Source organism: Electrophorus electricus, chromosome 24 (assembly GCF_013358815.1).
Source record: "Electrophorus electricus isolate fEleEle1 chromosome 24, fEleEle1.pri, whole genome shotgun sequence".
Lineage (NCBI taxonomy): Eukaryota > Metazoa > Chordata > Actinopteri > Gymnotiformes > Gymnotidae > Electrophorus > Electrophorus electricus.
In genome coordinates, this window is record NC_049558.1 from 1,661,529 (window position 1) to 1,673,797 (window position 12,269).

The 12,269-nt window shown below is 46.9% G+C and overlaps 1 protein-coding gene across 3 annotated transcripts in view; it reads right to left on the reverse strand.

Moving 5' to 3' along the window:
- Positions 1-12,269, reverse strand: part of dip2ba (disco-interacting protein 2 homolog Ba) — a 36,631-nt gene that overhangs the window by 23,976 nt on the left and 386 nt on the right. The window contains exon 1 of one of the 3 annotated variants that reach the window (XM_035522391.1): positions 4,960-5,135. The exons of the other annotated variants lie outside the window; for them this stretch is intronic. The gene's annotated coding sequence lies outside the window, so the exon portion shown is untranslated. Of the gene's footprint in view, positions 1-4,959; positions 5,136-12,269 lie in introns of those variants that run through there. 3 annotated transcript variants of the gene reach the window in all.

Genomic DNA, 12,269 nt, shown 5'->3' on the forward strand with positions numbered 1-12,269 from the left:
ACAATTAGACAGAGCTCTAGAAGAGTGGGATTAAATGTGCGGGGGGGGGGGGGGGGGTGCAATAGAGAGAGAGAGAGACAGACAGACAGAGACAGACAGACAGCTAGCAAATGAGACAGACAGAGAGCAGGTGGGATTCAAACACAGGGCGATGAGCAGAAGTGGCACAGTCAAATTCTGAATTTTATTTTTAGTCTCCAGAACTTCTACATCACAAAATCTCAAGAGGAAACAATCATTTACCAGAAATCTGAAGGCTTTACAAGTGTATTAGCGTTTCTGCCACCAACGCAATCTAATCTAGTACTTACAGGGCTGTCGTGTGGTTTGTACCAAAACCTCTGTAAACCCTGCTTGTCATTTACACTTCTTTTTCTGTCAGCACGAAACTTCAAGGTGTTAGAATGCACGAGAAGCAGTTTAAGTGCCTTTGTGAAACGTTTGTGCGTATCTATATGCAGATATCAGGTTTCCGTCAGCAGCTGTCTCTCATACTTCTCACTCTTCTGCCATGCCTTCCCTCCAAGCAGTGTGTGCAGACGTGCCCAGCAGGCTGAACTCTGGGGAGACACGGCGAATGGCCAGATGCCAGAGTCCTACATGGGGCACAGGCACAAGCTCCAGATGGAGATCAGGCAGGCAGGAGAAGAGACAGACAGACAGGCAGGCAGACTGGTAATCTGCTCTGGGAGTACTGCTGCACTGCTGTTGGCAGGTGTGTAATAGAGTTTATACAGACGGACTGTTCAATATGACCTCTCCCTCTGTCATCCTACAGCTACTTACACACACACCCTAACACAGGTGCCCATTCAGCCTAGCGCACATACCAGTAGAGGATGTTAGGAGTGTGGAACCAGCTATTTAGGCTAACCTTCCAGAGCGCACATGTGCCGTATAATAATTCTAAATATTTACACATGTCCACACAGCACAGGAGTTTCTACAGAATACCAAAAGGAGTCTGTAGTCCTAGTCTAGGTGAAATGACTTCACAGCAAGAAATAGACTGTCAGGAGTCCCAGCATGCAAACGAAGCCCTTAACACTTTAATTGCCACGAGGTTTCTGCAGGAGAACAACAACAACAGGATTTAGATATTGGGAACTTTTTGAAGATGACTTTAGTAACCCGAGTTTCTGAGATTAGAAAGGAGTGTGTGTGAAGGACGGCATGGCACAGGGATATGCCAGGGAAGTTTTCATTATATCAGGTTTCCAAAGATGCAGAAGCACATGCAGGAGCGCCACACGGATGTCACAGGAAGGAGATGAGCAGTGACGAGGCTCTGTACTCTGCACTGACGGATAAGTTGGGCTTCCTGGACCAACGTATTCCCATCAGAGACCCTACAACAGCATGATGCAATGGTCTAATCGTTTTGTTCCACCAAAGTGCCTGTCTGGTGACTTTTCGGCTTGTGAAATCCAAAATTCATGACCTTGGCAAACCAGGATAATAGAAGGATATCCTGGAAAACCAGCATAAGTGGAAGAGCTATCAGTTAAAAATATTTAATAAATTACAAACAGCAGGTGGAGAATTCAATGCTGACATTTTCTGTAATGAATATTTTACAAACATATTTTGCAAAGTGCACACTGCTAAACCCAGCACTGATACAGGTACAGTGCAAGACAGTGGTGCACCCCAGCAAACACAGCACAGCTCCAGTGCATGGTGCATGGAGGTGCACGTGGGTAAATCCAGCGCAGCTCCAGTGCACGGTGCATGGAGGTGCACGTGGGTAAGTAAATCCAGCGCAGCTCCAGTGCACGGTGCATGGAGGTGCACGTGGGTAAGTAAATCCAGCGCAGCTCCAGTGCACGGTGCATGGAGGTGCACGTGGGTAAATCCAGCGCAGCTCCAGTGCACGGTGCATGGAGGTGCACGTGGGTAAATCCAGCGCAGCTCCAGTGCACGGTGCATGGAGGTGCACGCTGCTAAGGCAGACCACGTTGTGCACGGTGTAGTATTGCTACTGCGGTGTCACCCGTTTCCGCCCCCTTACTGAGGCTGTCCCTGCAGGCCCCAGAATCATTTAACCTTGTAAATGGTGACACGGCAACAACGCGACTCGTCCTCAATGTGACTGATGAACAAACCTAGGTGTAAGTCAGGAAAAAAATAACTCATGAGAGAGAAAGCACAAGAACATCCTAAGTGAAACTATTGTATGCGCGCATGCGTGCGTGTGTTTCTGGTGCAGATAAATGCTGGCTCTTGGGGATATGCAGTGCTGTGGTTGTGGGAGACGTGGCCTGTACTGAACCTGACCTGGCCCGGGTCACTCAGACAACATACAGGGCTCCACCTGGTCTCCCCGCCGGGCTCTCCTTGCCAAGCCTTCACCACCCCTCCTCCTCCAGGTCTCGCGGGTAACCTGATGCCACCTGGATCTCACCGGGCCCGTTTCAAGTATTACATTATCACCCGATTGTGATCGTTTGAATGTAAAGTAAATCAAATTTTTGTAGCGACAACAACCATGACGACAGTAGGGCAGGTTTCCATGAGTTGAGTTGCTAGGTGATGAGCCTAGCTGAACACAAGGTTCCAACATCAGAGCCAAACACGGTAAGAGAGAGATGGGGTCTGGTCGCGTAACCTATGCGACTGTGGTACAGCGAGCCCATGAGAGGTGCCAGTAGGTGACTCACAAGCACGAACAAGCAGCTTCCTTTATTTATAGCAGAGCGCCGTCCCTAGTGGTGCGGGAGCGTGCATGGCCGCTCCGGGGAAGGTTCTGCTGAGTCTCAGCATATCCACCTTCCCTCTACTGTGTAACACCCTAAATCCTGTGTTCTCCACACAGACAGCGTACATGCCAATGCCTGGACACAAACATGGCCACAGCACATTCACTGCTTGGAAGAGGAAAAAAATAAATAAATAAAAACAAAAAAGTAACATGCCCATATGGTGTCAATGACTTATTCCGAAGCCTTTTTTTCTGTTACAGCCTGTACAGGAATTTTTTATAATGACTTTTAAACTAAACGTGAATGCGGCAGAGCAGGAACTGAGCCACCAGGCATGCCCGAGTCTCTCCTGACAGAATGTTCAGCATATCTGCCAACGCCGGGACGCCAGCGTGATGTTGCCTTGGGCGAGAGCTGGTCAACATGTTAAGTCTTTGATGCCCAGAATCTGCAAAGCCTGCAAGGAGCAGGACTGGTTGCACTGATCTGCTTTCCTCATACTGCTCTGTGTATTTGCAATACTGGTGCCAGTCATTTGGTCATTTTTGCATTGCATTTCAGCAATAGGCAGGGCATGTAAGCCTGTTATTTATGACATATCCTGGCTCTCAGTGGGGAGGTCCAGGCCAAGGAGACCAACCAACAGACAGCGCTGAATTATAAAGAAACCTATACCTGGGATATATACATGCATACATACTCACTCATTGATATGAATGTGTGCACCATGTCTGCCTGGCCACTGCTGTACTGCATTACATCACATGCATGTTAGATGGCAAGGACCGTGATTAGGTAATACGGCTAATTCACAGGAAATTGTGGAGGAAAAAAATAGATCTTAGGCAAGCAACATATTTTAGTTCCAGGGGAAACTGACAAATAAATGGTAGACTAAGAATAAGAATAAGAATACTTATTTCCTTGTTTGGAAATGAAGTCACCAATTAAATCCATTTTTAGACTCACCTCATAATACAATTGAACACATTTGGTGAATGTGATCCAGGTAACAAGCATCCTGTGTTGGTAAACATGTAGGCCCAGGGGTTTCTAACAGCTTCGTATAGCCACTATGAACAGACAACTTAGGAAAATGGCAAAATTAACATTACCACTGACTTTACTTTTCAACTTAGAACAGGGTGTTATTTCTTTCTAGTACAGTGCAGTTTGGCTATTCTGAAACAGTCCTAATCCATCTGAAGCACAACTGCTCAAAAAGGTGTGGCTGTAGCATTTAGCAGGTGATGTTATTTTAGGATCATGCGGTGTACTCCTCAGAGACATGACACGAGTAACCGCAGGACATGAAGGTTGCAAGAGGCCCCTCTGACTTCTGTGACCACGTGCAGCGCCTGTCAGAGGGTCTAGTGGGCAGCGGCTGCCATGGTGGAGCCAGTGGGGTCTGAACTCCTGGGTGGGACAGGAGACTCAAACACAAACGAGCGGAGACCACATACACCCGCACACAAATGCACAAACATGCATTTATACCCACACACGGTCACACACGCTCGACCACACACACTACAAACATAACTACTGGTTGGCCAGCACACCAGAGGATCCCCAGCTGCTGTGAGGAAGCTCACTGTTGTTGATGAGGACACCAAATAAGAGAGGAAGAGGAACAGTTTCTTTTGTACGTACAAAGTAATGAGCAATCAAAGTTCTCTCACTGTGGTAGAGGAACAAACCAATTTACCAGCCACACTGTGTTTTTGAAAAATGTGTATCTGCACCTCTGTGTGGAGAGACAGACAGAGAGAGAGAGAGAGAAAGAGAGAGAGAAAAAAACCTTTGGGGGAGGGGGGGGGGGTGAAAGGAGTCACATGTTTCAACCTCACAGACAACAGAGACAGGCAGCCCAGTCAGCACAGTGGCCTTAAGTCAGTCACATGCGGGGTTCCTGTGCCCGTGTACTTAAGGAGCACTACCGTCATCCACGCATGCCGACCTGAATGGTTAGAGAAAGCTGCAACCACACAGGGAAGTCCAACAGGGCTGGAATGGCACCAGGTTCCGACTCAGCACAAGCTCAGCGCAGACAACAGACAGGTGTTTCTGGTTGTAGGCAAGGGCCTGCTGATGTGACAGTAGCTTGTTATTTGACCAGCCTGTGCAACCCTAATTAACACATGGCCTCGGAATTACTTCTGCAAACAACGGCCGTTAACGAGATCTGCGATGTGCGATATTGACTTAGGGCTGGAGCTCATGTTTTGGGTGGGGGGGTGGGGGTTCAACGTTCAACCTGGTGACGGTCCACTGCGTCATTCCATGGCACGTTCTCCCGTGATCCCATGCTCATCTGTCATTCCCACTCCTTGGCAGGTCACCTAGATCCCGACCACTTGCGCAAACAGGAACAAGAGTCACGTGGCAGAAACCCGAACTCCTCTCCAAGAACCGTCGTTCAGGGCCTATGCTACGCCCCAGCTCATCCCAACAAATCCTTTTAACTTTACTCCAAGGCGCTCGCAAAGTCAATGGACTGTTTGCTTGCAAATGGTGGTGACATCATTATCAGGCTATAAAAATAGCAGGTTAAATGTAGTGAACGAGGGAAAAGCCCAGTGCTCTGAGCTGGCTTACTCAGTCCAGAGAGGCAAGCAGACCGCCACGGCAAGCACGGAGGACGATTAAAACACTACACCATCAAAAAAAAAAGGTGACGCAAGGTTATAAAGTGCCTGCCAAAGAATGGCACATCCCATCTCCATATGCTGAAAACAAGAAGCATGAGCAGACATGAGTGGGTGTGTCAGAGGCAGTCCAGAGGAGGAGCAGGCACCCACGGCTCTCCGATCCGGAGTCTGTTGCGAAAGAGGACGGGAAGCATAACGTTTCTGTCATCTCTTGCCCCTCTCCGTGACGTTGTACGCACACACGTACACACACGACTCACGTGCGTGCGGTTAGGACAAAAAAAACAACACTTAAACGGGCCCGCATGCGCCCGCCAACGCATGAAGAGCTGACTGTACAGGAAGTGACAAAGAGCGAGGAGCCTAAACACGCTCTCTGATCCTCCTTGCCTTCTTCCTCTGTAAGGGCCCGGGCACATTTTCCCGACGGAGGTTTGCACTGCACTTCACGGGCCCCAGCCGTCTCTCATTAGAATGCTCAGGAGGCCACATGGCAAAACGGTGCAAAGCTTTAAAGAATGTCATCTGAAATCACATCCTAAAAGCTTGTGTCCTCATCTGGTTTTTTTTTGTTTGTTTTTTTTTTAAAGTTTCCATCAGCATGTTTTGGTCCTTTTGTAAAGTCAAATGTCAAATACTCTGTCAAACATTCCAGCATTCTCTCATATTCACCATATCAGCGTTGGCCTTGAAACTGGCATGTGAACAGTTGCTGGTGGACCGCTTAACGCTGTCCACGCCCTCTCTCACAATCGGCCTGCTAATGATCTAATGAGCTAACCCAGCGTGGGCCACAATGCAGCTGAGGGCGAGCGTGAAGTGTGAGGGGTGGAGGCTGGATGTGGGGGGGGGTCGGGTGGGGGAAAGAAGAGATAAATCCTTGAGGGAGAAGGAACAAGTGTCTGCTGAATGGGCTTTTTGTTCCAAGCTAATAAGAAGCCCACAGAAGACCACTTAAACTCACATACTTGTTTTTTAAGTATTCAGGGTAGATTTTATTGTTACAAAACTGAAAGGAGCTTCCCAAGCATGTGTTACGCCTGGGAAGTGGTAGCACAGTGGTTAAGGTACTTGACTTGTAATCAGAAGGTTGCCAGTTTAAGCCCCACCACTGCCAAGTTGCCACTTTTGGGCTCTTGAGCAAGACCCTTAACCCTCAATTCTTACTATTATTACTGAGTAATACTGAAGTCACTTTGGATAAGTGTCAGCTAAATGCCATAAATGTAAATGTACACTTTGAGCCAAATGACATCACTCATCAAGTTTCAATTCCCTACACATACGAAGCAAACATCCGGGCTTGCAGTCTGCCTTGGTCCTCGTTGCTGCTCCGTGCAGTAGAATTATACATGACCCCTTCATCTGAAACGCTACAGTCCTCCAATAGAAAGCCACGCTGCGAGTGCATTCACACCATCCCAAATAAAATCAATTCTTTTTTTTCGAAGAACAATGGATCAATGGATCTGGGAAATAAGCAAACAAACAGTTCTGTTTTCCTACCTGTAACTTCCCTCAGAACTTCACTAAGGCCACCTTAATTTGAGTCAGCGTGTTAGCTAGCAGGCCAGGGGAGTAACTCGGCTCGCACAGCGCTATGACTCACAGGTAAGAAGGTGGTCATTTGTACTGTAGCGCTGAAGCCCACAAGTGAGAACACACTTCATAAGTCCAGGAGTCCTCAGCACTGGTGCCTACTAACCACTGTGGTCACAGTGAGCATGACATCTCTGTGTGGGGTAACAAGTGGAGTCTAAGCACAGAGAGATAAAGTTACATAAAAACTCACTGCTTAATGGTTGCCAGTTTTACACTTAATTTGTACCTCTGCCAAATTCTATGAAAAAAAGGAGTCCAAGAGGAACAGAAATGCTATCAGTTAAAAAAAAAAATTACAGTATGCCTGAAACCTAACAATACTTAGAGCTTCAGATAGCACACATCAGAAATAAAGACAATACTATAAAAGACTAACATTAGGTCATTGAGGGTTTCTTATGATGACTGACTGTGGGAGTCAGTGAGCTTGTATAGTATTTGTGGTGAGTGGGGTGAGTCAGTGAGACTGTGCAGTATCTATGATGGGGGTGCGAGAGATAAGGTGTGTGTGTGTGTGTGTGTGTGTGTGTGTGTGTGTGTGTGTGTGCGCGCGCACGCTGGGGGATGGGTCCCAGCTTGTGTTTGATGTTTCAGTTCAAACCAGCTTCACACACTGAGGAAGCACAAAAATTGATCGAGGGCAGCCAAGTATATATCTTACACATGGTCCAGTGGCGAGTACATTGTTTGGTGGGGAAAAAAGGCCAGTTTTCAAACAACATTGTTCATTAAGGCTGAGCTCAGTGACACAGGAGCTTTCAGACAGGTCCCAAAGGAGGAGCACACAAAGTAAGCTAACAAAACCAGACAAACCTGGTTCTTTCAGTTTGCATACGTGTGTGTTTGTGTGCACACGCGTGTGCGTAACTTCTCCCTGGAGGGCAAACTGTGGCTGTCAGTACCACAGAAACAGAAACAAAGGCAGACATTGTGAAAAAGCCGTAGACAAAGACAACTGGCCAAAGCGCACTCTTGTTTAGAGGGAGAAAAAACACACAAAACTCTGTCAAGTTCTGACCAAGACGGGTCATCTGTATTCACCCCTAGTTTAGAGCCTGTGGTGGAGGAAACCTGTGTCCCTCAAACACATGTGCTGGTGTGACTGGGTTCAGTTTCCAGATCATCTTCATGCTGGTATGAGAAGCAGTGATGTGGGTTGTGTTTTCCACCAATTTACACACCTGGTCAGTTTACACACCTAAGCTAAGGGCACGTAGCACAACCACAGCCTTGAGTCCAACCAGCATTCCAAAATTGATTCCAACCACAATTCCAACCAGGAGAGCCTCTGCAATGCCCCATGCACTGGACTAAAGCTAACTGGTCACACACACCATGTGATATACCAGTGGCAAACGATACGTCATAGCTCCAAGGTACAACTTGCTACAAGGAAATGGATGACTGTGGTTTTAAAATATGCTGCTGCTTCCCCAAAAATGGCAGGGCTAGTTCCCGTTCCCGTCACCATGCTGGTCATGTGGGTGAGTGTGGTTGAAGTAGCCTCTTAAACTGCAGCTATGCCGACTTCACCTACTGCACAAGGAGCAGGACTCCTCACCCGAGCTCAAAGGGGGGGGTGAGTGGCCCATCCCTACTGCGATTAAAAGAAACCATGTAAATAATTCAGCCTCGCCACCCGGCGGGACCTTGCGGGAGAGAGAGACAGAGAGAGAGACAGAGAGAAGAGGGAGCATTAAATATTCAGGGCTGAAAGGCAGCCTAGATACGCTGGCCTTACGTAAGCTATGCTGGAGGGAGACTTCCCACTGGACCCAGGAGCAGGAGTGAAACCTCACCGCCTTTTTGTGGGAAGGAAAGAGAATCTGTGAGAAGCTTTGGACATCTGATCATCTGCCCATCTGTCTGAATGTCCATGTCTATTATGCCATGTCTGTTTTAGGATATGGGGAAATGCCCCCAAGGATCTGAAAGTATGGAACAGATTTAATGTTAGCGGCCAGAAAAAAAAAAGTCTATTTTCAGTACAGTTTATTTCTGTTTTAGGAACGCCACTGACACTTATGTATGCACAACAGACACACCAATATAGGAAAGTTTACTGTTTATTTGGGCGATGCCTATAGGCTGAAAGAAAACCTCTGCTAGATAAAAATGTCCAAAGAAACAAAACAGTCTTTATTTAAAAGATGGAGACAGGCTGGTCATGTGACCAGAATACCTCTGCATGCAAATTGGTCTAGGCACACAGCTGCTGACAATATTTAACACTTGCAGGATGTGGCAGTGGAGGAAAACAAAGGGGAAACAAAGGATTCCCTAGTTTTACCCGAGATGTAACCAGCCTGTTGGTTAGAGGCAAGAAATCAGACATCCACTTCCTCCAAATCTTTTTTAAAAAATGTGTAGCCTGCAGTTGCTGTAGCCTAAATACTATAGATTTTAGTAGCTTGCTGTGTAGCTATTCTGTGGTGCTTCACAGTCAGAATGGCCTATATGACTGAGCTACACAGAGATTCAGACAGACAGAAACACAGAGACCAACATCTAAATACTTTGGGCCTTAGAGAATGTGCCTCTCTAGCAGCAGTAGCTGTGTTAAGGAACACCGCTTCCAGAACCACAATCAATACATATTAGACCTTCATCACAACACGCACTCAACAAGCCACTTATCCTTCTGGACTCCATACGCCACAAGCACTCCAGAAACACAGAGGAGACACCGCCTACATTTACACGTCTGCACGCAAAGCTACATGCAGTCACTAACGTAATCTGAGCATCCAGATAGCCCAATACATTCTCCTTCTTCTATGAACTGCTGAGAGGTGCTTATGGTTAACTGCTCTCTGGGAAAATGTCAGAGAGCAAGGTCAGGATCAGACCAATCATTTAAGACGGAAAACGGGGATTAATTTGCTAAAAATATGTGGGGGGAGAAAAGCTAAAATCTCATCATGAGTTCAATGTGTTCTCTCTATGGGCACTATCCAGAAAAAAGCCGATGTGATACTGATGTGTAAATAGCCAAATCTGAAAAAGCCCCTTTACTGAAGAATATGGCAGCATCCCAAGAGAAATGTAAACAACAGCATAGTTAAAGCACAGTTAAAGCACAGCCTCATCATAGACAATAGATGATGTGGCTGACAAGTCTCGCAGGAGTGCAACTTCTCTAGGTAACTTCCTTGCAGCGCGTCACATATGTAATGTACATCAAGAGCATAACTCTCTTTCTCCCTCCAATACACACACAAACACACACACACACACACACTCATGGTGTGGCTGAAATGCGCATACTCTGAGCTGCTCATTTCACTACACAAAGCTTTAAGCTCAAAGGCCTAAATGCCAGTCCGGCTCCTAGCCACGGTGCTCCCAGTTGGCTCAATGGTGCCCATTGTGTCTCCAGGGCCACTGGGGGCCTGCAGAGCCAGCGCGCTCTCTAAGCGCAGATTTGGCCAGCCTCCCTCCTCTGTGGAGCAGTCCAAGCCCAGCAACCAGGCGCGGGGTACTTCCACTCTCTGTGTCCGATGCACGCCTGCCACGGCTACAAGTGGAAAATCATCGAGAGGCCAAGAAGGCCGAGGTGATCAGCAGGCTTGGCAACATCATACCGTGACCACGGCAACGCTGCTCTGCTACGTTCACCTGTTAATACTGCTGGCTTTTGTTTTGTAGCCAATGGGACACTTTTCATCTGGCCACGTTGACGGACAGAAAGGACGGACGCTGCAATATAAAAATATTATCACATTCTGAACAGGTCCAAACAGTCAAATAATGGCAGTTTCTACGGAGCAGATGTGTTTAACTTGATCTAATTCTGAGCATATACACATGACCGGCTAAAACTCAACAGGCTAGCATGGTGATATCAGTGGTGAGAGGAGGTGTCAGCATAAAAGTACAACACTCGTCTCTGCTGGGCATGTTGGGTGGGGTACTGAGGGGCAGAGGGGCCAGTTCACTGGGTCTCCGCCCCAGGGCCAGCTACTACCCCAAAGAAAGGGGGTTCAAAGGAGCCTACTACTGCCTCCCAAACCACCACAAACACTCAGGCTCACCGACCTGCCCCCAGGTCCTAAAACCACTCACACACTCCAAAACAGAAGCTTTCATGTTGGTCTTCACACTTTAAGGCATCCAGTTCAGAGCACCAGCATGTGGTTTATAAAGCCTTGTGCCAACCTTTTTGTTTTGTTTTCCACATTCACTGACCCTTGAAGTTGTGTGATCTAGCTGAATAATAAAGAGCCAGAGGTCAACAATTGCCAGTCTGGTGCAATACGTCCTCGTTCAAGTAGTGTTTACTGTTTTTATCATCGTTTCTCCTCTGATTAAAGTTGCAAAGACCGTTTCTTATCGACAGGCACGACAGAACATTACTTCAATCTGTAACCCACACAATGAGTGGTCCCAGTTGTGTAACAGTATTACTCAGTGTGAGTCCTCACACAAACAGTGAAGCATGAGCAGGTTAATTATATTGTGTGTAATAAGGGCCAAGCTAGGAAGTACAGCCCTCCATAAGTACATTAATACACACCCCACAACAATAGCTATTGTGCTTCAAACTGAATTAATGCTGTTAAGACGAACCTGCAACAGCAAGCGTGTGCTTTAATGGATAATTAACTTGCTGAGGTATCAGAGTAACTGATGACTGGTTTCCAGGGGCATACAGAGAAAATACACTGAAGTAAGGCTAATTTTTTTTAAATACAATTATCTAATTCATAGCTTATTTTCGAAAAATTGACATTACGTCCAGCACTACTGATTGTTCCATAGCGTTCCCAGTTTCATACGGCAAATGGTTAGCTACCTTCCGTTCACGAAGACTAAGACGACATTTGCTAAACAAGCTAGCGTTAGTTTACTAAATTAAAGAGACGGGACATTAGGAGAATATCTACTGAGGACACACAGATAGCCATCTAACCTAGCGTTCACTGCACCGAAGACTCAATGCTACTGTGCCCTTGACTGTTTTGTATCCGAAACAAAAGACTAACCCTACATGAATTTCCGCAGCACAGATCCGCTAACGTTACAGAAGGCATAAAGAAGGAAGGATAAAGATTACTCACTTTCTTTGTGCCTAGTGTGTGAAGGACGTGGTCAGTTAGCTAACACTAGGCTATTTTGCCCACTAGTGAGGACACTCACTCAACAACGTTCCTGTCCATCTTAACGAAGCGAACGTATCACAGGCTAGAAGGTTACCTGGCTAGGACCAAGCTAGCTCTTATTAGCCAGCGAGCTCATTTCCACGGGTTCAGAGAAAGGCTTTAACCGCCTAACTCAGCGCTAGCGGGCTATTTTACCTCAGCATGCGGACGCT